Here is a 27885-nt window from a genome sequence, read left to right on the forward strand (position 1 = left end):
GGATAATCTCAATTAAAGTTATTTTATATTAAAAAGGAGACTGCACTCTGAGTATCGTTGTTTTTTGTTTGTTTGTTTGTTTTTGACAGGGTCTCGCTCTGTGGCCCAGGCTAGAGAGTATGATGTGATCAAGGCTCACTGCCCCATGCTCAAGCGGTCCTCCCACCTTGGCCTTCCACCTCAGCCTCCAGCCTCAGCCTCCCAGATAGCTGGGACTAGAGGCAGACATCACCACGCACAGCTCTTGGTTACTTCAATAAGTATTTTTCATAAATATTTCTTCAGTAAATATTGAATAAGTCATAGCTCATGAAAACTTACCTCTCTTATTTCTTGGAATATTGTGGCCAATTTTAGATAGTCCAAAATTATGAACTTTTCATTTTTATTATATGCTGGTTTAGAATAGAAATGTTCTAATTGAAAATAGCATCATCATTAAAATATTCTTCTTCTAAGTCAAGATTATCCAAAGTATAGCAAATGTCAACATCATTTCACATACACCCTCTGGTCTCCCGTCACTGGATGTGTTCTCTGCTTCTGTGCTTTTGTAGGAATAAAGCGCACTCTCTCCCTGTTAGCAAATTGTATCCTCCATGATTACAATTTATTAAAAGCTTTGAAAGACAAAGTCGTTTGGTGCTTCATGTGTCCAATTATTTAGTTAAAAATTTTCAACCAGTTTTGAACAAAAGACAACCAAAATTGTAAGGGACTTGTTTCCAAAATATGTTCAGTACGACAGAGGGCACTTATTGTGATTTTAAACTAATCCTTCATAAAGGCTCACACATTTTCTAAAATCGGATTCATAATGAACAGCAAAGAAAGCAAGCTCAGACTGCAAGACTGAAGTTTTATTTATTTATTTATTCATTATTTTATTATTTTAATTCCACACCACTTCATCAGAAACAATGGTGTAGTTCAGGTATAAATACATAGAAATCTTTATAAGTATATAGAATAAATATATAGAAAATTAGATATAAATATACAGAAAATTCTGTTAACTGCAAATTCAGTTTCAGTTGGTAGCATCATGCATCCTGTGTGATTGGTTGTAATGATGGCCTCTGTTTGTACTACAGCTAATTACACATATATTTCTGCTCTATAGATTTCTTAATTTAGTTTAGAACATTGTTCATTTTGTTTCCACACTATGCTTCAGTAAAACTTATAATCATAGTATAAGCACAAAAACAAATAATCTCTACTTTCCATGTTGAATTTTAATTTAATTTACAATAGCATTCACAAGTTATGCCAGATATTTAATTTTTGACAGAAAAAAAGGTTCAAACATTTAGGTTCATAAATTGAGTTAATAAATCAAATAATTTTTTGTTTTACTTTAACTGATTTTATATTTGAAGTATCTGGCGTCACTGATTAAAAGTGTAATCATTTAACTATTTGTCAAGTTCTTCTGCTAATGGAGCTAACATTCCACTGAGGATCAATTCACTTTTCATGTATACACAAAAAAATTGCAAATAAAAAATATGCACAATTAGTTTAGAATAACAGGTGCTTGATATAAATACAAAGACATTTCACTGAGTGAAATGTAATACAGCTTCTGTAATAGTACTCATTCAAGCTTCATCTTAGGCACATATTTGTTAAAATAACTACTAGCCAACTAAAATAGGACTAAATGAGAAATCAGTAACAAAGATAACTGCAAAATCCCATAACAATTCAATATTAACATACTTCTGTGTAACACATGGGTCAAAGAAGAGAACTCTAGAATTTTAAAAATGTTTTCAACTAAATGAAAATGAAAATACAACTTATCAAAATTTGTGGAATACAGCAAAATTAGATCTTAAGCAGAATTTACAATATTAACAGCATATATTAGAAAGGGAAAAAGGTCTAACATCAATAATCTAAGCTTTCACATTAAGAAACTAGACAAAGAAGCAAACTAAATCCAAAGGAAGCAGAAGAAAATAAATCAGAATTAGAGAGGGAATCAATAAAATTGAAATTAAAAAGTCAATATAGAAAAAAATCAATATAATCAAAAGCTGATTAGACAAAAGACACAAATTACTAATATCAGAAATGAAAGACTGAACATCACTACAGATCTCATGGGCAGTAAAAGGATAGTGTAAGAATACTATGAGAAACTCTATACCCATAAATTTGATAACCTAGATGAAATGGACCAATTTCTTGAAAGACACCATCTTCCAAAAGTCACATGAGGATACACAATCTCAATAAGGCTGTGTCTATTAGATTAAACCAATAATTAATAACCTTCACAAATACCACCAGGTCTGGGTAGATTCACTGGTGAATTCTACCAAACATTTAAGGAAGAAATTGTATCAATTCTTTATACTCTCTTTCAGAAGACAGAAGCAGAAGGAATACTTTCTTACTCATCCAGTGAGTCCAGCTTCACCCTAATACCAAAACCAGAGACATTCCAAGAAAACAACGGACCGACATCTCTTATAAACATAGATGCGAAAATCCTCAACGAAATATTACCAAATTGAATCCTACAATATATAGAAATAATTATACAACAAGACCAACAGGGACTTATACCAGGAGTGCAAGGCTAGTTTAACATTGGAAAATTGATTAATATAATCCATCACATCAACAGGCTAACAAGGAAAAACCACATGATCATTTCCATGGGTGCAGAAAAAGCATTTTTCAAAACCTAACACACATTTGTGGTTAAAATTCTCAGTAAACTAGGAATAAAGAAAGACTTCCTCAACTTGACAAAGAATATCTACCACAAATCTATAGCTAACAGTGCGGTTAATGGTGAGACACTAGAAGTTCTCCCACTAAAATTAGGAACAAGGCAAAGATACCTCCTCTCACCACTCCTTTTCAGCATCATACTAGAAGACCTAGCTAATACAATAAGACAAGAAAAAGAAACTAGGGGTCTACAGGTTGGAAAGGAAGAAGGAAAACTGTCTTTGTTTGCAGATGACATGATCAACTACGTTGAAACTTTTTAATATGGACAAAAATACACTCTCGCAAAGCAATTATAGCAAGGCTTCAGAATACAAGGTTAATATATAAAAGCAAATTGCTTCCTTATATATCAGCAATGAAGAAGTGGAACTTGAAATTAGGAACACAATATCATTTACATCTCTCAAAATGAAATACTAACATAGAAATTTAACAAAATATGTACAATATCTATATGAGAAAACTTTTAACAAATTCTGATGAAAGAAATCAGAGCTAAGTAAATGGAGAGGTAGTCCATGCTCATGGATAGTAAGACTCAATACTTTCAGGATGTCAGATTTCCCAGCTAAATCTACAGATTCATTGCAATTCCAATCAAAATCCCAGCAAGGTATTTTGTAACTATTGAAAAAATGATTCTAAAGTTTATGAGGAGAGGCAAAAGACCCAGGATAGTCAACATGATATAGAAGGAGAAGAAGAAAGTTGAAGGACTGCCACCACCTGACTTGAAGACTTACTATAAAGCTACAGTAATGAGACAGTGTGATATTGGCAAAAGAATAGACACAAAGATCATTGGAACAGAATAGAGGACCCATAAATAAATCCACATAAATATAGTCAACTGATCTTTGACAAAGAAGCCAAGATAATACAATGGAGCTAAGATAGTTTTTTCAACAAATGGTGCTGGAATGATTAGATATTCACATGCAAAAAATAAATAAATAAATAAATCCAGACAAAGTTCTTATCATGAAAATTTGCTAAGAATGAATTACAGACCTAAATGTAAAACAAAAAAACTGTAGAACTCCTGGAAGATAACACAAGGAAAAAATCTAGATGACCCTGGGTATGACAATGATTTCATAGTTAGAGTGGCAAAAGCACTATCCATGAAATAAAAATTTGGTAATCTGGACTTCATTAAAATTAAAAACTTCTACTCTGCAAAAGACAATGTCAAAGGAATATGAAGACAAGCCACAGACTGAGAGAAAATATTTTCAAAAGACACATCTAATAGAGGATTGTCATTCAAAAAAAACACAAAGAACTCTTAAAACTCAACAACAAGAAGATAAACAACCAAGTTATAAAATGGAACAAAGACCTTGCAAACATCTCACTAAAGAAGATACACAGAATGCAAATAAGCATTTTTAAAAGTTCCACATTGGATGTTATCGGAGAAATGCAAATTAAAGCAACATTGAGATACTACTATACACCTATTAGAATGGCCAAAACACGGAACACTGACAATACCAAATGCCAGTGAGGATGTGAAGACATGAGAAATACCATTCATTGATGATAGGAATGCAAAATAATACATCCACGTTGGAAGACAATTTAGCAGTTTCTTACAAAACTAAACATGCTCTTATCATATGATCCAGCACTTCTTAGTATTGTATTTACCCAAAATAGTTGAAAACTTACGTCTACACAAAGACCTGCATGTGGATGTAACTTTATTAATAATTCCCTAAACTTGGAAGCAACCAAGATGTACTTCAGTGAGTGAATGGATAAATAAACTGTGATACATCCATACAGTGGCATAACATTCAGTGCTAAAAAGAAAGGAGGTATCAAGCCATGAAATGACATAAAGGAACCTTAAATGCGTATTTCTAAGTGAACAAAGTCAGTCTGAAAAGGCTACATAGTGTATGATTACAGCTTCATGTCATTCTGGAAAAGGCAAAACTATGGAGACAGTAAAAATATCAGTGGTTTCTAGGAATTAGGAGGGGGAGAGAAAGCTGAATGGGCAGAGCACAGAGGATTTTTAGGTCAGTGAAACAGTTTACTGTCTGCATATGACACTATATTGTTTCATACGTGTTGTCATTATACATTTGTCCAGACCCGTGGAATGTGCAATACCAATAGTGAACCCTATGCAAACCATAGTCTTTGGGTGATGATATATCAATGTAGGTTTATCAGTTTTAACAAATGTGCCACTCTGGTGGTGGATGTTGATAATGGGGGAGGTTGTGAATGTGTGAGGTACATGGGAAATCTGTGAACCTTCTGCTGTGAACTCCTCTTAAAATGTTTTTTTAAAAAAAACAAATAAATACGTAAACAAAGACTTTAAATACAGATAGGAAAAGAGAAAGAGAGAAAAAAAGGACTAAGTCATCTGTTTTCACTTTCAATGCTAAGTGGGTCTTGACAGGATAAATTTCTTTTAACAAAGCTTTCAGCTGGTAGCCATTATGCCCTTAGAAATGTGGTTTTTCAATTGGGGATATACAAGTCCTACATTATCGCTCCTGAGAACAGCTCCTTTTCTTTTTGAGTATTTGCCTAGTGTGTTGACAGAAATAATCAAGTGTAAACATTGGGCACTTTGTAAAAGAGAGAGACATCAGCAAGACGATAGAAAAGGAGGTTCCTTGGCTGCTAATTTCCCAAACCAACAATGACTTCACAGCCACTCATGAACACAAGTGCCTTTGCAGATGCCCTGGGATTCAGGTAGGAGTACGTGAAATGCCAATAGAACCCAAGACCTAGTAGGTTCCTTTTGAGAGGGTAGACCTGTACCCAGGTAGTGGAATCACAGACTGTGATTTGGGCTGCAGACCAAGAAATGGCCCTGTTTCCCCAAGGGCTTTACTACAGCCCCATTTGGCCTTGGTTTTGCTACCAAAACCATCTACCAAGAGGCCCAAAAAGACTCACACATACGCTAGTGTCTCGAGAGACAGGCCATTGACCTCCATCTCAGCTGTGGATCCTAAAACACCTCTGTGACTGGCCCTAGCCCCTATTAGCTATATTCCAACATCAGTCCTGCTTGCACAGGCACCCAGAGGGAGACACAGCTGGAGAGTCCGTAAGGCAGGCTTGCCAACCCCAGGTCCACAGCAGATCTTGAAACAGCCTCGAACATAACCCCCAGCCCCTCTTACTGAGGTCTGAGAGCAGTCTGGCAACCCAGTGACCTGGAGGGATGCCTGCCTTTATGTGCCCCAGAAGGCAGGCCAGCTGACCTATGTCCCACAGCAGATCCAGAAAGGATCCCAAATCTTGTTCCCAGCCACTCCTAGCCAGGCTTGAGGGCAGTCCTGTCTGCCTCCAGTCTCCAGAACCCTGAGAGAAATATGCTTATCAGTACCCCAGCAGGCTGACCTGCTGTCTTCAGTTCCACTGTGGACCTTGAAAGGACCTTATAAATCAGCTACAGCCCCTTTCAGCTGTAGTCTGAAAACAGACCTGTCTGCTCGCCTAGGGATAAGCTGGGAGACATGTCCATCCATTACTCCAGAGATAGGCTAGAAGTTTTCAATCTCAGCTATGGAAACTTAAGTAGACTTTGTGACTTGGTTCTGGCTCCTCTCGGGGGCCAACTAAACAAATAAATGCTGATATTTCCTGAGCACAGGCACATGTGTGTCTTCCAGTTTTCAAGTTTCTATAAAATCAGTAGACTCCTATGATGGATGGTAAACATCAAAACATTCTGTTCAGGTTATGTGTCTATCAACAACTCTGTTGAGAAACAAAAATGTAGTATTTTATTTTTTATTAAACTTACATTTTCTCTTTTTAAAGTTATGACTACTAAAAGAGTAGATGGCAGAATTTAAAAGCAAACATTAACAGAATTTTAGTTGTAGATATATCCCTATCCTGAATGACAAAACCCCTGTAGGAGAAGTCAGCCTATTCTGTACACGGAGACAAGAGGATACTCAGTCTCAGTCTCAGTCTCCCTCACATATTTTAGGGACCTTAGGAGAAAATTTCCCTGGGTTCTCATGGTCCTTGGCCTGGCATGACTGGTTGGCATGCCATATGGCTTGCACAAGGCAGGACTAGATACTTCTCTTACCAGCACCCAAGACCAGAAGGAAGAAATCTTCCTTAGCCACTCATGGCTCAGTGTTGGTTTTATCAGGGATGCTGCATTGTGGCCTTGAAAGGGGGATGCTAGTTATTTTGCTACCAGAAAGGGTCAGGGAAAGGAAGACAAATCGTCACTGGTCATCTTTCATATATAATCACGCGACAAGAGAGCCTTCTGCTTTCTGTATGTGCTTCTCACATACTAGAACACAGGACCACAGCAGAAGCTTGAATCCTGAAGGAAAGGTCTTCAAAGCCTGGTCTGGATTCTTTCAATGCAAACATTAATACTTATGTTTGCTTAAACATGAACTAATCTGGGAAAAACCCTACAGTCGATGAGAGGTCAGAACAGAACTTGCAGGTTTAGCAGGAGGGCCCTCAGGGCCCAGCATCATTTCCAGCCTGTGGTAGCTGGGCAGCTACACCACTACATCACTTCAGATTTTAAACTCCATGAGCTGGGCTTCTCTCTAACAGGCCACATGTGCCCTGAACCCGCAGACCACTGGATACGGTCCAGATTCTCCTGCAGCCCTCTATGTGCATATAGCCAATGGGTTCAACATCACACTGTGGTTAAGGTGACATTATATTTTTCTAAGCACTGTGGCTGTCGTACTTAAAAAGGCAAAGTCTGATGACATGACTAGTGTCATTCTTTGATTATAGAGATGACTATTCATGAACATGTTTGAAATGCAGCATATAAAATAGGAAAATGAGAGTGACCTTGATGAAGTTTAATATAAAATTTGACCTTCTTAGAAACCCATATACTTTCACATTGTATTTCAGTATTACATTTCTCATCTGTAGTAGGATTGCCTTTTTCAGAAAAAACAAAAAAATGGAAATAGATTTGCAATGTCAAGACATTTTCTCCTGAACTTCTTCTTTATGCTTTATACCCAGTCTTTAAATCTGAGCCCCAGAATCCCGTAAGTATGCTGGTGGTGTTTTCACAATAGGACCTACTAATTATAGATAGTTTTAGGGTTTTTTCCTCAGGCAGACAACAGTCATCGCATGTTAGAAAGGTTTTAGACTTTAGCAAGATTTGCAAGAAAGAAAAACACTTTTAAGTACCAAGATAAGAATAAAGATCTTAACTAGGGAAAGTTTCCACTGAACTCAAAATGTGACTTAATTCTTCGATTACATTTTGGAGTTAGAATCAGGCTTCCTAAAAGCAGTACATTTTTAAAACATACAGATTTTTCTCATTGTCTCTGCTCCAGATTCTGAGTGTGTCTGACAGCGATACACCAAGACATCGCAATAAAGGCAACTGCAAAACTGCTTAGGATTGTCATTTAACTCCTAACTCAAAATATTGGGAAGCACAAACAATCGTGGTAGTAATGTGCACAAACTGTTGGCTATCAGTTTCCTGCCAGCTGGAGTGTTTTAAAAAATACAATGCTTCCCAAATGCATGCATACAAAATGGCAGATTACAGAAGAAATGTATAACTGCCATTTAGTTTACCCTATGAAGTAGTTGCCAAACAGGTTGTGAAAATCGCAAGTTCTTATAAAGAGAATTAGTTTGTAGAAAGAACGAACTCGTAAGATGATCCTGAGAAAGGCCTGTAAGTACTGGGTGCTCTGCATGTTTGTTTAACTCACCGCCTGGAGAGAAAGGGCCATGCAGTGTGCAAGACAACGTGTCCCTTAGTGGAGAGGAAGCAAACCTAGCAACACTGTGGTGGGCAGAGTGGAAATGACACTGAGGAAGGACAAGGTGTGGGTAAGAGGGAAAAGACTGCTGAAGGAAGAACACAGGTAGTGGGGATAAAGCATAGAATATTCTAGAAGGACAAAATATTGGGGAAAAGAATTGCAGAAATGACTAAAAGAGTGCCCGTAATGATTTTAAATTTGAGAAAAGTGACAGAAATGGCCAAAGACACCAGAATAAAAGGATAAGATTGAGGTCACAGAGAACTCAACCATCTACCAGAAAATAATGTCCATTAGAGGCCACTAGGCTAGTGCCCTCCTTCCCAGTGACTGCCTCCTTTTCTAAGTCAAGGCTCTGTCCCACTTTAATGGACAGAATTAAAGCTCTGACCTTCTTTATGCTTCCATCAAAGAAAAAAAATCCTTAAAAACTGTAATCACTAAAAATTCAACTTTCTGTGATCAAAGGAGAAAGAGAATCAGCTCTTACATCAACCATCAAAATGATATTAAGAGCTGAAAATGACCAAAGAAAAATTATTACAGTTTAGTGTGCTCTGCTACAGAGTTAAGAGTATGCCAGCAACTCATATGACAAATTTTCTTATTTGGTGGTTGAAAGCCTGGCCTAACAAATCTACTCTGGATTGTTCTGTAGCTCCAAGTAAATAACATTTGGTACATGTTTAAATAAACTGTAAACTCATTTGAAAGTTACCGGAATGTAAGAAGGTATAAATTACAGTTTTGGGGAGCTATAGATTTGCATCATGTGGTGGTGTTTACCTTCTCTGTATTTTTTTTCTTCTTAAAGTTACAGATGCCTTTTTACTTTTAAACAAGAATTTGTGAGCGGCTCAAGGAAATATAACTCACTTTACTTCATAGAAATATTATCATGGTTCAAGGCAAGGTGAGCTCTTCCCTATTTCTAATCTCTAGGTTTTCTTTAAACCTGCAGCCCCAGAATCCCGTAAGTATGCTGGTGGTGTTTCACAATAGGACCTACTAATTATAGATAGTTTTAGGGGTTTTTTCCTCAGGAAGACAATAGTCGTCGCATGTTAGAAAGGTTTTAGACTTTAGCAAGATTTGCCAGAAAGAACAGCACTTTTAAGCACCAACATAAGAATAGAAAGATCTTAACTAGGGAAAGTTTCCACTGAACTTTGCTTTGCAGGAATTTTACAAATCTGAACTACAGAACTAGTTCTATACAAGGTGGAGTAAGATCAATGTCTATTCCTTATTCAAAGAAAGAAATAATGCAGAATGTTCACTGTACATGGGATTTATCCAGAGTGGCTGTATTCTTTCTCTAAATTAATTGATCAGTCAATCAACATATCACATTTTTTTTCCATTTTTGATGAACCTTGGCAATGAGATTCTTTTCCAACCATTCACTTTGAATTGTTTTTAATATGATAAAAGTCCATGAATTGTATTTATTATGATAAAAGTCATATTAAGTAAGAACAATTAAGAAGTCTTCACCTAGAGAAATAAATTTTAGTTTGTCTTAAATCTAACTCATGTGAGATTTTTTTTAATAAAAAATAAAATCTGCTGCTTTGAAAGCTGTTCTTGAAATATCTGCTCCTATCTTTGGTGAGAAAAACCCACATTCTCAGGGCCTATGAAGTTCACCCCACATTCTGCCAGTGAGCAAAGGCCACAGGCTGTGCCCATGCTGTGGGGAACAGGGGAAAAAAAATCACATCTTTCCAATCTCTAAGATTTTGATCTCACCCATAGGACTTGGTCTTCTCTAAATATTTTCATTCAAGCAGTTGAAACTCGGAAAATCTGGAGAATATATTAAACATTTCCAACCTTTACATTACCCGCTTATTTCACTCTAATTGTGGTAAATGCAGACTTCATCTAAACATGATTCAACGCATAAAACATTTACAATATTCCTTTGCCTTTTTTTTCATATGGTGAGTAGGATATAATCCTTTGCTTTTGCTTGAAAGATTTCTATATGAAATGGTTTTCTTTTTTTTTTTTGAAGAATCTTCATTCTCCTCATCATTAATTTCAAATGTTTCAGTATTTTATTCCCCCTTCAAATAGCAAAAGAATCCTATCTATTTAATACATTAAGATTTGTGGTCAGGCACACTGGCTCACGCCTGCAGTTCCAGCACTTTGGGAGGCTGAGGTGGGAGACTCAACTGAGGTCAGGAGTTCAAAACTAGCCTGGCCAGCATGGTAAACCCTGCCTCTACTAAAAATACAAAAATTAGCGGGGCATGGTGGCAGGTGCCTGTAATCCCAGCTACTCAGGAGGCTGAGGCAGGAGAATTGCTTGAACCCGGGAGTGGGCAAAAAGAGTGAAACGCCATATCAAAAAAAAAAAAAAAAAGAAAGAAAGAAAGAAAAGAAAAGAAAAAGAAAGAAAAGAAAGAAAAAAATAATGTAAGTAATTTTTATTCCAAATCAGTACTTATTTTTCACAAAATGCTGTTCTGTATCTAGTTATGTCATACAATTCATTTGATACAGTGTTTGCCGTATGAAACATCATACACTTATCCAAAGACAGGAGGGTCAATGGAGGATGACCCGTCACCTAAGTTGGGAATGGTATTCTCTTCTTATGGATTCCAAAAAGGAAAAATAAAAGCATAGACAGCAGAAATAAAGAACAATAGCAATACAAGAGAGAAAACATTGGTTGAAGAGATAATTTCAGCTTAGGCCTTTAGTGCCTTACAAACAAAAAGATGTATGAACTGCTGCAGAAGACAAATATTATATTTTCCTGACTCTTGCCTCCACCTGGAACTTCTGCAAATCCAGACTCCCAAGGGTAAGTCTCTCTTCTCCCTCCTCCAAACAGAGCAGCTGCAACTCTGAGTGGTAAACCAAGGCAATGGCAGGGTTCACAGTCTAGGGGGTAAAATGAGAATATCAGTTTGGTGGAGGCAAGTTTGTGGCACACCTCACCAAGTGAGATCTTGTACTAGCAAGGTTGCTCGATTGTCGTGAATTTACCCCCACACTATCGGCATTGGCCAGATTATCTCAAACGAAATTCCTCAGAGGTTCAGAGTCTCTATCGCTCACTGATGGACCAGCGACTCCTGGTTAAGAAGGCACTGACTTTATGTTCCCCTTCATTAAAATGATGATGATTCTGACCAGATTTCTCTGAGGTGCTTTTGTTTCACACTGATGGATCAAAACTCTTTGCTCCCTTTAATATCAGGTCTTGGAGCAGCTGCAGAAAAAAAGAATGGCTTAAAGAAAAGGACTGCCTGGACTGGTAAACGATAAGGTGGCTGTCAAAGTTGTGGGCAAAAAGGAAACGGTCAGGTCAGTTTGTGCAGAGATTGGCTAAAAAGTTGTGTGTTTAAGTCAAAACAAGGGCGCAGACCCCAGGAGATGAGCACGATAAACAGTTTCCTGACCAGGAATCATGGGCAGGCCCAGGAAATGGAGAACCTTGGCTCTCCACTGGGGAACTCAGGGACAGTGGTGCTAGCACAGTGGGTTGGGTAAGCAGAGTTAGTAGCTCTGGAACTCAGGCCCAGAGACAGACTAACAGGAATGAAGGCCAACCTGTTTCAATTTTCTATTGCCATGTAAAAGTAACCACAAACATAGAGGCTTAAAGTAACACCCTTTATTTATTATCCCACAGTTTCTGCAGAGCAAAAGTACAGACTCAGTGTCAGGGTCTCACAAGACTGAATGAGAGATGTTGGCCAGGCTGCGTTCCTTTCTGGGACTCTGGGTTTTCTTTCTAGATCATGTGGTTGTTGGCAAAATTCAGTTCCTTATAGCTGCAGGTCCCCACTTTCTTTTGAGCCACCAGCCGGGATGAGGTTCAGGTCCTAGAGGCTTCCTGCTCTTTTTTGCTCTGTGGCCTTCTCTGTAACAGGGATGTATGTTCCTTCAAGGCCAGTAGGACAACATCTGTTGCAGCTTTGACTCTCTCTAACATCTTCTATCTCTGACATGGGGTGGGATTCAGAGGAACATCCTAGAATTCTGCCTACCACATGGGCTTAAATAAATGAATGTGTGAATAATGGCCAAATGAATGTGTGAATGAATAAATTAGCAAGGTTGGAGGATGAAGATGAAGAAACAGGCAAACACACAGATGGAAAAAAAAAGAAAGAAAAAAATTCGATCAACTAAAAAGGGTGAAGAATGCGAACAGAGAGAGTTAGTGGATAGAGAAGGAGATCCCTACAGAGGAGACACAGAGTCACATAGACTTCTAGAAGCAACAGTTGTAACTGCTGACCAGGCCCAGAGAGCCTTCCCTGTGCAGGGTAGGATATTTTTTTGTAAGTAGTTGTCTAAGAGCACCCAATTTTTAGCAAGCATGAAAAAAAGGAACAAAAGATGGCTGTTATCAAGTACAAAGCACTGTTCCCACAGTGCTTTGGAGATATCTAGAAACCTCCACTAATATTTAATATCCTGAAATCTACATGCTTCATTATAAAGAGTTTCCATTAGATTTTGTTGCTCTTGTTATTTTGCAATATTTTCAGATCTTAAATGAACATACAAATCTAAATAACCACACTTATCCTTCTGACCTCCCTGTTTCTGTTAATATTACTTCATTCTCCATGACTCCCACACATGGACTTTCCAAGGTGACTTATTCATTCATCCCTCTCTCTAAAACTAACGTATCTGGCCGGGCACGGTGGCTCAAGCCTGTAATCCCAGCACTTTGGGAGGCCGAGGCGGGTAGATCACGAGGTCAGGAGATCGAGACCATCCTGGCTAACATGGTGAAACCCCGTCTCTACTAAAAATACAAAAAAAAAAAAAAAAAACTAGCCGGGCGTGGTGGCAGGCGCCTGTGATCCCAGCTACTTGGATGCTGAGGCAGGAGAATGGCGTGAACCTGGGAGGCGGAGTTTGCAGTGAGCCAAGATCGCGCCACTGCACTCCAGCCTGGGCGATACAGTGAGACTCCGTCTCAAAAAAAACAAAACAAAAAAAACAAAAAAAAACCCTAACGTATCTGGATTTGGGTACCATTTTACAATGCCTCACCAATTCCAAGGCCACTTCCATCTCATAATACAATGTTGTGCAAATAAGGAAAAGGCATCTTTTCCCTAAGGAGCACAGTTTGGGGTGCAGAGAACTGGCTGGTTTTCAGCAACCTTCCCCGCTCAGTAGAGTCATACCTTGCCTGACGAAGGTATAACGGAGTATATCATTGCTTTTTCAGTTGGAAGGCTGTATTCGTCTCTTAACCACTCTCTGCTTCTTTCTCATATCACAGCCATTCATCCTATCTGCTGCTGCTGTGGCTCATCATCCTAAAGCACATCTCTGTTCAAGTGAACTCATGCCTGAAACCTCTGCTAGCTGTTCTTGGCTACTACCCACAACAAATGATGCTTATTAATCTTGCACTCAAGGCTTCCACTCCAGCTGACAACTCCAGGCTCAATTTCACTATACCTCTACAAATACAATGCCCTGAAAAACTTCCCTGGACATGAATTGGTTTTTCACTCAGTAGCTTCACTGGTCAGACTCTTAGGAATGCTTCAATGCCCTTCTGGAAAGTCACCTAGTCCTTTATGTTTTGCTCTCCTCTGGCCTCTTTCGTCTTCTATCATGGCATCAAGGTTAGACTTCTGATACTTACTTCATAACAACTTTATTACAGCCATAATTTCCTCTTCTTCTGAGACATTTATCAACCCAATGCCGGTACCACTATAATTATACTGTGAGCACAGGGACTGCCACGATCATCGCTTTCTCTTTTTATTATTTAATCATTACAAATTTATTTTTTAATGGTGGTAAAAAACATGTAATGTAAAATTTAGCATCTCAGCCATGTTGAAGTGTACAGAATAGTGGCATTAAGTGTATTCACATTGTTGTGTGACAGATCCCTAAAATTTTTTCAGCTTGCAAAACCAAAATATTGTACCTCTTAAACAGCAACTCTTCATTTCCTTCTCCCCCTAAACTGAGATAAGCCCCATTCCAATGTTTCTATGAATCCGAATGCTTTACATAACTTACATAAGTAAAATTATACATTATCTGTCATTTTCTAACTGGCCTATTTCACTTGGGATAATATCTCCAAGGCTCAGCTATGTTGTAGCATGCAAGAGAGTGACCTTACTTTTTAAGACTGGATGATATTCCACGGTGTATATATATATATATATATATATATATATATATATATATATATATATACCTCATTTTGCTTATCCATTCATCCACTCATGGACTTTGAGCTGCTTTCATGTTTTAGCTTTTGTGAATAATGCTACTAGGAAGATGGATGCACAAATATCTCTTTGAGACCTTGCTTTCAACTTTTCTTAGTATACACTAGCACCCAGGTTTCCACTTTCTCAATTTCTCCACATCTTTGTCAACACTTGATTTTTACTTATTATTAGATAACCAAAGTAGCCATCCTAATAGGTGTGAGATGATATCTCATATGGTTTTGGTTGTATTTCTCTAATGGTCAGTGATGTTGAGTATCTTTTCCTATGTTTCTTTACCATTTCCATGTCACTGGAGAAATATATATCTATTTAAGTCATTTGTCAATTTTTAAATTGGGTTGGTTTTTGTTGTTGAATTGTAGAAATTCTTCACATATCCTGGATATTACTCTAACCCTTTATCAGATATAGAGTTTGCAGATGTTTTTCCCATTATGTAAGTTACCTTTTCACTCTGTTGACTGTGCCTTTTGATGCACAGAAATTTAAACATTTAATGTAGTCTCATTTGTTTATTTTTGCTTGTATTGCCTATGCTTCGGGTGTCATCTTCAATAATTGATTGCCATGTCCAACGTTATGATGCTTTTCCCTTATGTTTGCATCTAGGAATTTTATTGTTGTTGTTCTTATGTTTATGTCTTTAATTCATTTTGAGTTAATCTTTTTATAAGGAGAAATATATAGGCCCAACTTTATTCTTTGCATGTGAATATCCAGTTTTCCTACCCCCATTTTGTTATGGAGACTGTTGTTCCCTTTTGGGTGATATTGACACCGTTATCTAAGATTATTTAATCAGACACATAAGGGAGTATTTCTGGGCAGTCTATTCTATTCCACTGGTCTATTGTCTGTCTTTATGCCAGTAGCACACTGTTTTGACTACTGTAGTTTTGTAATATATTTTGAAATCACTAAGTATAAGAACTTCGCTTTTTTCCCAAAATTGTTTTGGCTATTTGGAATCTCTTAAGTCTCCATATGACTTTTGGTATATATATATTTTTTTAATTTCTGCAAAAAACAAGTCATTTTTTTCCTAGGGATTACATAGAATCTGTAGATCATTGTGAGTAGTATTGGCAAATTAACAATATATTTTTCTTTTTTTATTATTTTATTTGCTTATTTTTCTTTTTTATTTTTACTTTATGTTCCGGGATACATGTGCAGAATGTGCAGATTTGTTACATAGGCGTACATGTGCCATGGTGGTTTGCTGCACCTCTCAACCCATCACCTAGGGTTTAAGCCTCAAATGCATTAGGTATTTGTCATAATGCTCTCCTGCTCCTTGTCCCCCACCCCCAGACAGGCCCTGGTGTGTGTTGGTCCCCTCCCTGTGTCCATGTGTTCTCATTGTTCAACTCTCACTTTTAAGTGAGAACATGCAGTGTTTGGTTTTCTGTTCCTGTGTTAGTTTGCTGAGGATGATGGCCTCCAGCTTCATCCATGTCCCTGCAAAGGACATGATCTCATTCTTTATTATGGCTGCATGCAGTATTCCATGGTATATATGTATTACATTTTCTTTATCCAGTATATCATTGATGGACATTTGGGTTGGTTCCATGTCTTTGCTATTGTAAATAGTGCTGCAATAGACGTACATATGCAAGTGTCTTTATAGTAGAACGGTTTATATTCCTTTGTATATATACCCAGTAACAGGATTGCTGGGGCAAATGGCATTTCTGGTTCTAGATCCTTGAGGAATTGCCATACTATCTTCCACAGTGGTTGAACTAGTTTACATTCTCACCAACTGTAAAAGTGTTCCTATTTCTCCACAGCCTTGTCAACATCTATTGTTTACTGACTTTTTAATAATTGCCATTCTGACTGGCGTGAGATGGTATCTCATTGTGGTTTTGATTTGCATTTCTCTAATGATCAGTGATGATGAGTTTCTTTTCATATATTTGTTGGCCACATAAATGTCTTCTTTGGAGAAGTGTTTGTTCATAACTTTTGCCCACTTTTTGATGGGGTTGTTTTTTTCTTGTAAATTTGTTTAAGTTTCTTATAGATTCTGGATATTAGATCTTTGTCAGTCAGTTGGGTAGATTGCAAAAGTTTTCTCCCATTCCATAGGTTGCCAGTTCACTCTGATGATAGGTTTTTAGCTGTGCAGAAGCTCTTTAGTTTAATTAGATCTCATTCATCAATTTGGGATTTTGCTGCGATTGTTTTTGGTGTTTTTGTCATGAAGTCTTTGCCTATAGCTATGTTCCTAATGGTATGGCCTAGGTTTTCTTTGAGGATTTTTATGGTTTTGGGTTTTACATTTAAGTCTTTAATCCATCTTGAGTTAATTTTTGTATAAGTTGTAAGAAAGGAGTACAGTTTCAGTTTTCTGCTTATCGCTAGCTAGTTTCCCCGGCACCATTTACTAAATAGGGAATCCTTTCCCCATTGCTTGTTTTTGTCAGGTTTGTCAAAGATCAGATGGTTGTAGATGTGTGGTATTATTTCTGAGGTCTCTGTTCTGTTCCATTGGTCTATATATCTGTTTTGGTACTAGTACCATGCTGTTTAGGCTACTGTAGCCTTGTAGTATTGTTTGAATTTAGGTAGCGTGATACCTCTCATTTTGTTCTTTTTGCTTAGGATTGTCTTGGCTATACGAGATCTTTTGTGGTTCCACATGAAATTTAAGTAGTGTTTTCTAATTCTGTGAAGAAAGTCAATGGCATTGAATCTATAAGCTACTTTGGGTGGTATGGCCATTTTCACAATATTGATTCTTCCTATCCATGAGCATGGAATGTTTCTTCATTTGTTTGTGTCCTGTCTTATTTCCTTGAGCAGTGGTTTGTAGTTCTTGAAGAAGTCTTTCACGTATCTCATTAGCTGTATTCCTACGTATTTTATTATTTTTGTAGCAATTGTGAATGGGAGTTCATTCATGATTTGGCTCTCTGCTTGTCTATTGTTGGTACATAGGAATGCTAGTGATTTTTGCACACTGGTTTTGTATCCTGAGACTTTGCTGAAGTTGCATATCAACTTAAGGAGTTTTGGGGCTGAGATGATGGGGTTTTCTAAATATAGAATCATGTCTTCTGCAAACAGAGACAATTTGACTTCCTTTCTTCCTATTTGAATACGTTTTATTTCTTTCCCTTGCCTAAGTGTCCTGGCCAGAACTTCCAATACTATGTTGAATAGGAATGGTGAGAGAGGACATCTTCATCTTGTGCTGGTTTTCAAAGTGAATGCTTCCAGCTTTTGCCCATTCAGTATAATATTGGTTATGGGTTTGTCACAAATAGCTCTTATTATTTTGAGATATGTTCCATCAATACCTGGTTTCTTGAGAGTTTTTAACATGAAGGGATGTTGAATTTTATTGAAGGCCTTTTCTGCATCTATTGAGATAATCATGTGTTTTCTTTTTCATTAGTTCTGTTTATGTGATGAATTACATTTATTGATTTTATATGACCAGCCTTGCATCCCAAAGATGAAGCTGACTTGATTGTGGTGGATAAGGTTTTTGATGTACTGCTGGATTTGGTTTGCCAGTATTTTATTGAGGATGTTCTCATCAATGTTCATCAGGGATATTGGCCTGAAGGTATCTTTTTTATGTGTCTCTGCCCAGTTTTGTATCAGGATGATACTGACCTCATAAAATGAGTTAGGGAGGAGCAGTCCCTCCTTTTCCATTGTTTGGAATAGTTTCAGAAGGAATGGTACCAGCTCCTCTTTTTACCTCTGGTAGAATTTGCCTGCTAATCTGTCTTGTCCCAGGCTTTTTTTGGTTGGTAGGCTATTAATTACTGCTTCATTTTTAGAACTTGTTATTAGTCTACTCAGGGATTTGATTTCTTCCTGGTTTAGTCTCAGGAGGGTGTATGTGTCCAGGAATTTATCCATTTCTTCTATATTTTCCAATTTATTTCCATGGAGGTGTTTATAGTATTCTCTGACAGTCGTTTGTATTTCTGTGGGATCAGTGGTTATATCCCCTTTATCATTTTTTATTGTGTTTATTTGATTCTTCTCTCTTTTCTTCTTTATTAGTCTAGCCTAGTGGTCTATTTTATTAAGCTTTTTCAAAAAACCATTTATGATTTTTTCAAAAGGCCATTTGTGTTCCTCTCTAAATTGGTTATTTTAGTTAGCAGTTCCTGTAACCTTTTATCGAGGTTCTTAGCTTCTTTGCACTGGGTTAGAACATGCACCTTTAGCTCAGAGGAATTTTTTTATTACCCACCTTCTGAAGCCTACTTCTGCCAATTCATCAATCTCATTCTCCATCCAGTTTTGTGCCTTTGCTGCAGATGTGTTGCAAGTATTTGGAGGAGGAGAAGCATTCTGGCTTTTGGAATTTTCCTCATGTCCGTGGATTTATCTACCTTTAATCTTTGAGGCTGATGATCTTTGCATGGGGTTTTTGCTGGGGGGTCTTTTTTGTTGATGGTTTTATTGTTGTTGCTTTCTGTTTGCTAGTTTTTCTTCTAGCAGTCAGGCCCCTCTTCTATAGGTCTGCTGCAGTTTGCTGGAGTTCCACTCCAGACCCCATTCACCTGGGTATCACCAGTGGAGGCTGTAAAGCACTAAAGATTGTTGTCTGCTCCTTCCTCCAGAAGCTTCATCCCCGAAGGGCACCAGACTGATGCCAGCTGAAGCTCTTCCGTATGAGGTGTCTGTCAACCCGTTAGGAGGTCTCTCCCAGTCAGGAGGCATAGAGGTCAGGGACCCACATGAGGTGGCAGGCTGTCCCTTAGCAGAGCTTGTGTATTGTGCTGGGAGGATTAGCCACCCTCTTCAGAGTCAGCAGGCAGGAAAGATTAAGTCCACTGAAGCTGCCACCACAGCCACTCCTCCCCACAGGTGCTCTGTCCCAGGGAGATGAGAGTTTTACCTGTGAGCCCCTGACTGGGGCTGCTGCATTTCCTGCAGAGATGCCCTGCCCAGTAAGGAGAAATCTAGAGACACAGTCTGGCCACAGCTGCTTTGCAGTGCTGTGGTGAATTCCGCTCAGTCCAAACATCCCAGTCTCCTTAGCATTGTCAGGGGAAAACCACCTACTAAAGACTCATGAAAAGCAGTTGCCCCTCACCCAACCAAGCTCTATCATCCCAGGTTGACTCCTGACTGCTGTGCTGGCAGTGAGAATTTCAAGTCAGTGGTTCTTAGCTTGCTGGGCTCCATGGGAGTGGGACCCGCTGAGCAAGACCACTTGGCTCCCTGGCTTCAGCCCCCTTTCCAGGGCAATGGACGGTTCTCTTGTCTCACTGGAGTTCCAGGTGCTGCAGGAGCACAAAAAAACTCCTGAAGCTTGATTCTTGCTCAAAGAGCTGCCCAGTTTTGTGCTTGAAACCCAGGGCCCTGGTGGTGTAGGCTCATGAGGGACTGTCCTGTTCGGTGGATTGCAAAAATCCACGGGAAAAGCCTAGTACCCAGGGCAGGTAGCACAGTCCCTCACTGCTTCCCTTGGCTCAGAGAGGGAGGTCCCCTGGCTCTGTGCACTTGCTGGGTAAAGCAATGTCCCACCCTGCTTCTGCTCACTCTCCATGGGTTGCACCCACTGCCTAACCAGTCCCATTGAGATGAACTGGGTACCTCACTTGGAAATGCAAAAATCACCCACATTCTGCGTTGGTCTCCCTGCGAGCTGCAGACCACAACTGTTTCTCTTCTGCCATCTTGGCCCCTCACTCAGCATATTAACAATATTAAGTCTTGCAATCCAGATACATCAGATGTCTTTTGGTTTAATTGTCTTTAATTTCTTTCAATAATGTTTTATAGTTACAGCATACAAGTTTTTACTTCCTTGGCTAGGTTTATGTCTAACTATTTCATTCTCTTTGTCACTATTATAAATGAAATTGTTTTCTTAATTTCCTTTTCAAATTGTTCATTGTTAGTGAATAGAAATGCAACTGATTTTTGCATGTTGATTTTGTATTCTAATATTTTGCTGAATGTATTAGTTTTAAAAGGCTTATGGTAGAATTTTAGGTGTTCTATATGTGAGATCATGTCCTCTATGAATAAGGATAATTTTCCTTCTTTCTTTACAATTTGGAGGATTTTATTTATTTTTCTTGCTCAATTATGCCGGCTAGGGCTTCCAGTACTATATCAAACAGAAGTGGCAGAGTGCCATCCTTCTTTTGTTCTTCATCTTAGAGAAATGGCTTTTAATCTTTCACCATTGAGTATGATGTTAACAGTGGACTTTTCATATATGACATTTATAATGTTGAGGTAGTTTTCTTTAGTTTCTAGTTTTTTGAGAGTTTTTTTAAAATCATGATCACGTGGTTTTGTCCTTCATTCTGTTAATGTAACGTGTTACATTGATTGATTTTCATATGCTGAATCATTCTTGCATTGCAGCAATAAATTCCACTTGGTCATGCTATATAATTCTTTTAATGATTTGTTGAATGTGGTTTGCTAATATTTTGCTGAGGATGTTTGCATCAATATTCATCAGGGATATTGGTCTGCCTTTTTCTTTCCTTATAATAGCTTGGTCTGCCTTTGCATTAAGGCAATGCTGGCTTTACAGAATGAGTTTGGGAGTGTTTCTTTCTCTTCAAGTTTTTGAAAAAATTTCAAGAGGATTGGCATTTTTTGTTATAGAGACACTTTAAATGTTATATTTCATAGAATTGTCCAGTAAAGTCACCTGGACTTGGGCTTTTCTTTGTTGGGATGCTTTTGAGTCAATCTCCTCACTCATTATTGGGCTGTTTACATTTTCCATTTCTTCATGATCCAGTCTTAGCAGGTTGCATGTTTCTAGGAATTTATTCATTTTTGTAGGTTACACAATTTGTTGGTGTACAATTGTATTGTCTTATAATCTTATCTATTTATGTGGTATCAGTTATAATGTCTTTTCATTTTTTATTTTACTTACTTGAGTCTTCTCTTTTATTCTTGGTTAACTTAGCTAAGGTTTTGTCAATTTTGCTGATCTCTTTTGAAAAACAACTTTGAGTTTTCATTTTTTCCTATTGTTTTTCTATTCTCTATTTTGTTTATCTTTGCTCTAATTTTTATTATATCCTTTCTTCTGCTTGTTTTGGTTTTAGTTTATTCTTCTTTTTCTGTTTCTTTGAGGTATAAATTTAAGTTGTTGATTTGAGGTTTTTCTTTTTAAACTTCTCTCTTAGTATTGCTTTTGCTTGCTTCTGTAAGTTTTGATTTGTTGTGTTTTTGTTTTCATTTGTCTTAAGATATTCTGTAATTTCCCATGTGATTTTTTTTTATTTGACTCATTGGCTATTAAAGAGTGCGTTTTCAGTTTTTTTCTGGTATTGATTTCTAGTTTCATTCCATTGTAATGAGAAAAGATACTCTCTTTGATTTTCATCTTTTAAGTTTGTTAAGACTTGTTTTGTGGACTAACACGTGATCTATGCTGGAGAAAGTTCCATGTGTGCTTGACAAGAATGTTGATTCTTTTGTTGTTGTGCACTGTTCTGTATAAGTCCATCAGGTCCAATTAGTCTATAGTGTTGCTCAAGTACTCCATTTTCTTATTGATCTTCTGTCTGGTTTTCTTATCCATTATTGAAAATAGTATATTGAAGTTGTCTACTATTATGCCACAATTTCTACCTTCAATTCTATTAATGTTTGTATCATGTATTTAGGAGCTCTGGTGTTTAATGCATAAACAGCCACCAAATACCCTCAGGCATAATGGCTCAGATTGTTCTTAACCTAACCAACGTGAAAACAAAAGCAATTAAATTAACTAGATTTTCCTCCTCACTCTCCAAAAAGAGAAGAAAAAGACATCTGTACAGCAGAAATAATTTGTAGAACCAATATTGAGAAGACAAGGATTTATTCAGCTTTTTCCTTTGGAGAATTTGTCAATTCTAAAAAGAGTTTTTAAGAGGTTGAGTGGCTAAGTAGTTTCCAGCTGAAAGAGCAACAACTGTAGTTCAAGACCGGGTGTAGTGGCCCACACCTGTAATCCCAACACTTTGGGAGGTTGAGGCAGGGGGATTCCTTGGGCCCAAGAGTTCAAAACCACCCTGGGCAGCATAGTTATACCTCATCTCTACAAAAAATGAGGCTGGAAAATTACTTGAGCCTGGGAGGTTGAGGCTGAAAGGCTGTACTCTAGGAGTATGAGAGAACCAGAAATAAAAAGAAAAAATCCTCTTCCCAGCAAGGACCACCTTAGTCAACTCAAGTATTAACTGGATTAAGATAATACAGGGTGTTATACATGCATATATACAACCTAAATGTCTACTTAGAGCAAAAGTAAAAACTCTCTAAAGGAAACAAGATCATTCAGAAGCTCCAATTGCCTCTAGAATTTTCATATACAAAGTCTGGCATTCAATTAAAAAAACACAAGATGGAGCAATAACAAGAAAACAAGATAATAGAAATCAAGAGGAAAAGCAGACTATAGAAAGATATTCATAAAAATTTAGGCAATTAGATTATCAGAAAAGAGCATAAAATAAAATATGTTCAAGAATATGTTCAAATAATTTTTAAAAAAACAGGATTAAGCTTTTGGGTAGGTAATGAAAATTATTTTAAAAGATTAAATAAAATTGTTGGACAAAAGAAATTCAGTAATTGAAACTCTTGAATTCAGAATTCATTGGTCAGATTTAAAATCATATTAGACATGCCTCAAGTGTGAAAGTTCTATAATGTCTGTAGTTGGGTCCCAGAAAGAAAGGAACAAATGAATGGATCAAAGCAATGTATCAGTAATGACTGAGAATGTTCCAAAACTAATATCGAGATATCAAGCAATGAATTCAAAAATTTTATCAACCCCAAGTAAGTTGCACATACACAGCAACAATCAAAAAGCAAAAGAGCTATACTTACGCATATCCTCGTAAACCTGTGAGAACTAAAGACATCAAAGAAATACAAAAGCAACCAATGAAAAAGACACTCTCCTTTAAAAGAGCAACAATAGGACTCATCTAACTTCTCAACAGAAAACCAGGAAGCCAGAAGAAAATAAAATATCTTCAAGCTGTTGAAAACAATAGCTGCCAATCTAAAATCCTACATCCCATGAAAACAACTCTTAAAATTGAAAATGGAATACCCAGAACACTTTCAGGCAAGCAAAAAGTAAAATAATTTGTCATCAGCAGACCTGCACTAATGGATGTATTAATGATGAAAATTCAGACAGAAGGAAAATAATCCCAGATGGCAGCTCAGAGATGCAATGAAAATCAACAGAATGGATAAATATCTGTAAAAATCTATATGCATGTTAGAAAATATAAAAATAGTAACATTGAGGGATTTAAATTATAAAATAATTCAAGCACAGAAATAATAAGTTGGTAGAGGAGAGTAAATGTGATTAAGTTTATCAAGGACCTTGTATTTTCAAACTGTCATGAAAGTATATGTGGCAATCCCTGAGTTAACCACTAACATAGTAAAATGATGTATACCTTTTAAGTCAATAGAGCTAGAATGGAGAAAAAATGATTAAAATACTTAAATAACCTAAAATAAGGCAAAGAATGAGAGGAAGTATATTGAACAGGTGAGACAAACGACATATATAAAGATGGAGGATATAAAACCAAATGTGTGGGGGTTTTTTGTTCGTTTATTTTATGTTTTCAAAATGATGTACAAAAGGCAGTGCTCGTGTGTCTTTCCCACTTAGAAGGACAGAATCGTGGGTACAGATTCACACTGTGAAATTTTTTTTCCAGAACCACCACAGGAACTTAACAGGAAAACAGAAAGAATCCACAGACACTTTGAAAGAAGCAGTAGGTTGCAGCCTACTCTGTGAGACAGGTGAAAATTTGTCAGTTCCCAGAATGTGAGAGGAGGAAAGTCTGCCTCCAGGTACACATCTCCACTGTGGAATCTGAAAATCTAGTCCAAGGGAGAAGGCCGTAACCCTACCCAGAGCTGGAACAGATTTAGGAAGCGGCATGAAATATAAAATTAGAAGCAGCAGCAGGAAGTGCCTTGTAGGCATTCCCAGTCTCCAGCATAAACTGAGGAAAGCCATTCCTGACTGTATCTCACAGGGGCCCTCAGGGAAGTTAGCCAGTGAGCTCAGAGAGGGGTTGCAGAGTGAAAGAAGCTCCCAGCTGAACCTTGCAGTATGATCTCAAGTGGGGATGAACTCCCATGACCATTGGGAAAACTTTTCTTTACATTGACTTAGGCGAAGAATTCATGACTAAGACCCCAAAAGCAAATGCAACAAAAAGAAAAATAAATCAGTGGGACCTAATTAAACTAAAAAGCTTCTGCACAGCAAAAGTATAATCAGCAGAGTAAACAAACAACCTACGGAGTAGTAGAAAATATTCACAAACTGCATCTGACAAAGGGCTAGTATTCTGAACTAGAAAAAAGCAAATAATCCTATCAAAAAGCGGGCAAAGGACATGAATAGACATTTCTCAAAAGAAGATACACAAATGACCAATAAACATAAAAAAAATGCTCAACATCACTAATTACCAGAGAAATGCAAATTAAAACCATGATGAGATATAACCTTACTCCTGCAAGAATGGCCATAGTTAAAGTAAAAAAAAAAATAGTTGGTGGCATGGATGTGTTGAAAACAGAACATTTTTACCCTGCTGGTGGAAATGTAAATTAGTGCAACTAGTATGGAAAACATTATGGAGATTCCTTTAAGAACCAAATTAGAACTACTGTTGGATCCAGCAGTCATACTACTGGGCATCTCTCCAAAGGAAAAGAAGTCATTATATTAGAAAGACACCTGCACACATGTTTATAACAGCACAATTCATCATTGCAAAGATATGGAACCAACTTAAGTGTCCATCAACCAACAAGTGGATAAAGAAAATGTATATATATATATATATATACACCATAGAATACTATTTAACCATAAAAAGGAGCAAAATAATGTCTTTTGCAGCAACTTTGATGGAGATTGAGCCCATTATTCTAAGTAAAGTAACTCAGGAATGGAAAACCAAACATTATATGTTCTCACTTATAAGTAGGAGCTAAGCTATGAGAATGCAAAGGCATGAGAATGATATAATGGACTTTGGGGACTTAAGGGGAAGGGCTGCAGGGTGAGAGAGAAAAGACTATACATTGGGTACAGTGTACAATGCTCAGGCGATGGGTATAGTAAAATCTCAGAAATCACCACTGAAGAACTCATCTATGTAACCAAAAACCACCCCCAAAAACTGTTGAAATAAAAAAATAAAAATTCAAAAAACCCTACAAATGTGTGTTCGGTTGTTCAATTCAAATGGCGTAAACATTCTAATTAGAGGACAAGGATATGAAATGTGCATTTGCTTCTGCTTTCATATAAGATGGAATAGTTCATGGCTGTCTTACAGTCCCAGTGAGAACAACCCTTTATGTTATACAACCACATTATTTTGAAAGCTGCTTTCATAAAATCTAGAGGAATGAAAGTTCCAGCGAGAGGAGAAAGTTTCAGAGGTGAGCTGAGGATCTCCTGCTGCCCTTTAGTTGGTTTCTCTTACTGATTCTAAGCAGGGCTAGAGGCTGAGAATCTGCACTTGCCCTAACAGGGCTGCTGCAGGAGCTGGAGAAATCAGCCAGCTTTTAGAATTTGTAAAGACACTGGAATGACAAAAGCAGAAGCTTCATGGGCCACTTCCCCACGAGATAACTGATGAAGTCTGAAGCTGTGCAGGCTGGATGGCTAAAAGGCCAAAACTAGAGAAGATTGGACTTTTCGACAACTTCCCAATGCTGAGGAGACAGGGATCTTCCATGGTCAGGGGTCTCTGAGAAAAACTCAGTGAGAATTGAAAACCCTAGAGAGTACCCTCAGGAATCTTTGCAAATTGCTCAAGTAAGAGTTGAACATTGTAAAATGGCACAATCCATGCTTTCTTTTACTCTGTGGTGCCTTGGGAAGGTAAGGACTGGAAGGGGAACAGAAGAATGGTGGAATATTGGTAATGTTTTGTCTCTTTATCCAAGTGCTGGTAACACAAGTGTGTTGCATTTACAAAAATTCATCAAGCTCTACATTATGGTGTGAGCTTTCTTGTGTCAACCTAAAAGGAAGAGACCAACACACAAAATGTGATTCAAAGAGTTTACATGAGCCAAAATAAGGACAGCTGCCTGCAAGACTCAGACCCAGGTAATCTTCAATATAAGCTCTGTCTGGCCTTTGTTACAGGCAGGTTTTTAATGGCAAAAAAAGAGGGAACAGATAATAGGCTGATATATTCATCAAATTATGTTATGAATTATCATTGGTTTAGAGAAATAACATTGATTAGTGATTGGCTATACAGTAGTAAGCTACAGGGTGTGAGTTACAGCATACAACGAGGCATTATTAGACTAATTCATAGTTGTGGCAGCTGCAAGCCATTTCAAGAGATTAATACCTAGCTCAAAAGGGCAGAATAGAACATGATTGCTGTCTCATTTTCATGCCTCTTTTCTCCTAATATTTTGAAAGGGTTCACATTCCTCACGCAAAAGTTCTTTTTCCTCAGATAAAAGTTCTTTTCTTTCCTCACTTGTATGTAAGTTATAGTTCAACCTAAAGAAATAAACAACAGAAAAGCAATGATTGTCAGATCAGGTTTAAAGTCTTTAAAATCACAACCATATACCACTTAAACATACACACACACACGCACACACACCACCCCCCCTCAATATTAGGATATAGAAATGTGAAAGTAAAAGGAAGGAAAAAGAAAGAAAGTTGGTATTGTTACCAGAAAGGAGCTCTCACCTCATTAAGGTCTGGCAGAGTCACCAGAGAAAATATCACCTGAAAGGGGGTCTTGTCCCAGACCCCAAGAGCAGGTTCTTGGATCTCACACAGGAAAGAATTTAGGGAAAGTCACAGTATAGTGAAGTTAAGATAGCTTATTAGGACTATTACAGGCTAGGGTATCCTCAGAAAGCAAGAGGAGGTACACCCTTACCTTAAACATTGTGCTTGCTTATATGTGTTGTTAAGAACAGTGTGCTTTATTACAGAGGCTTGTAATCAGTTTGTGACAGGCTGTTAGTATTGTTATTTTCCTATGTTACTACTGATTTCAGCAAGAATGTATGAGTGTACTATTATATTTAAAGCA

General features: G+C 37.6%; 1 long non-coding RNA gene across 2 annotated transcripts in view; it reads right to left on the reverse strand.

Moving 5' to 3' along the window:
- LOC139357726 (uncharacterized) overlaps positions 1–27885 on the reverse strand; it is a 67886-nt gene that overhangs the window by 23139 nt on the left and 16862 nt on the right. Inside the window, exon 3 of one of the 2 annotated variants that reach the window (XR_011611333.1) lies at positions 27021–27335. The exons of the other annotated variant lie outside the window; for it this stretch is intronic. This is a non-coding gene — a long non-coding RNA (uncharacterized lncRNA). Of the gene's footprint in view, positions 1–27020; positions 27336–27885 lie in introns of those variants that run through there. 2 annotated transcript variants of the gene reach the window in all.

Source organism: Macaca nemestrina, chromosome 13 (genome assembly GCF_043159975.1).
Source record: "Macaca nemestrina isolate mMacNem1 chromosome 13, mMacNem.hap1, whole genome shotgun sequence".
Lineage (NCBI taxonomy): Eukaryota > Metazoa > Chordata > Mammalia > Primates > Cercopithecidae > Macaca > Macaca nemestrina.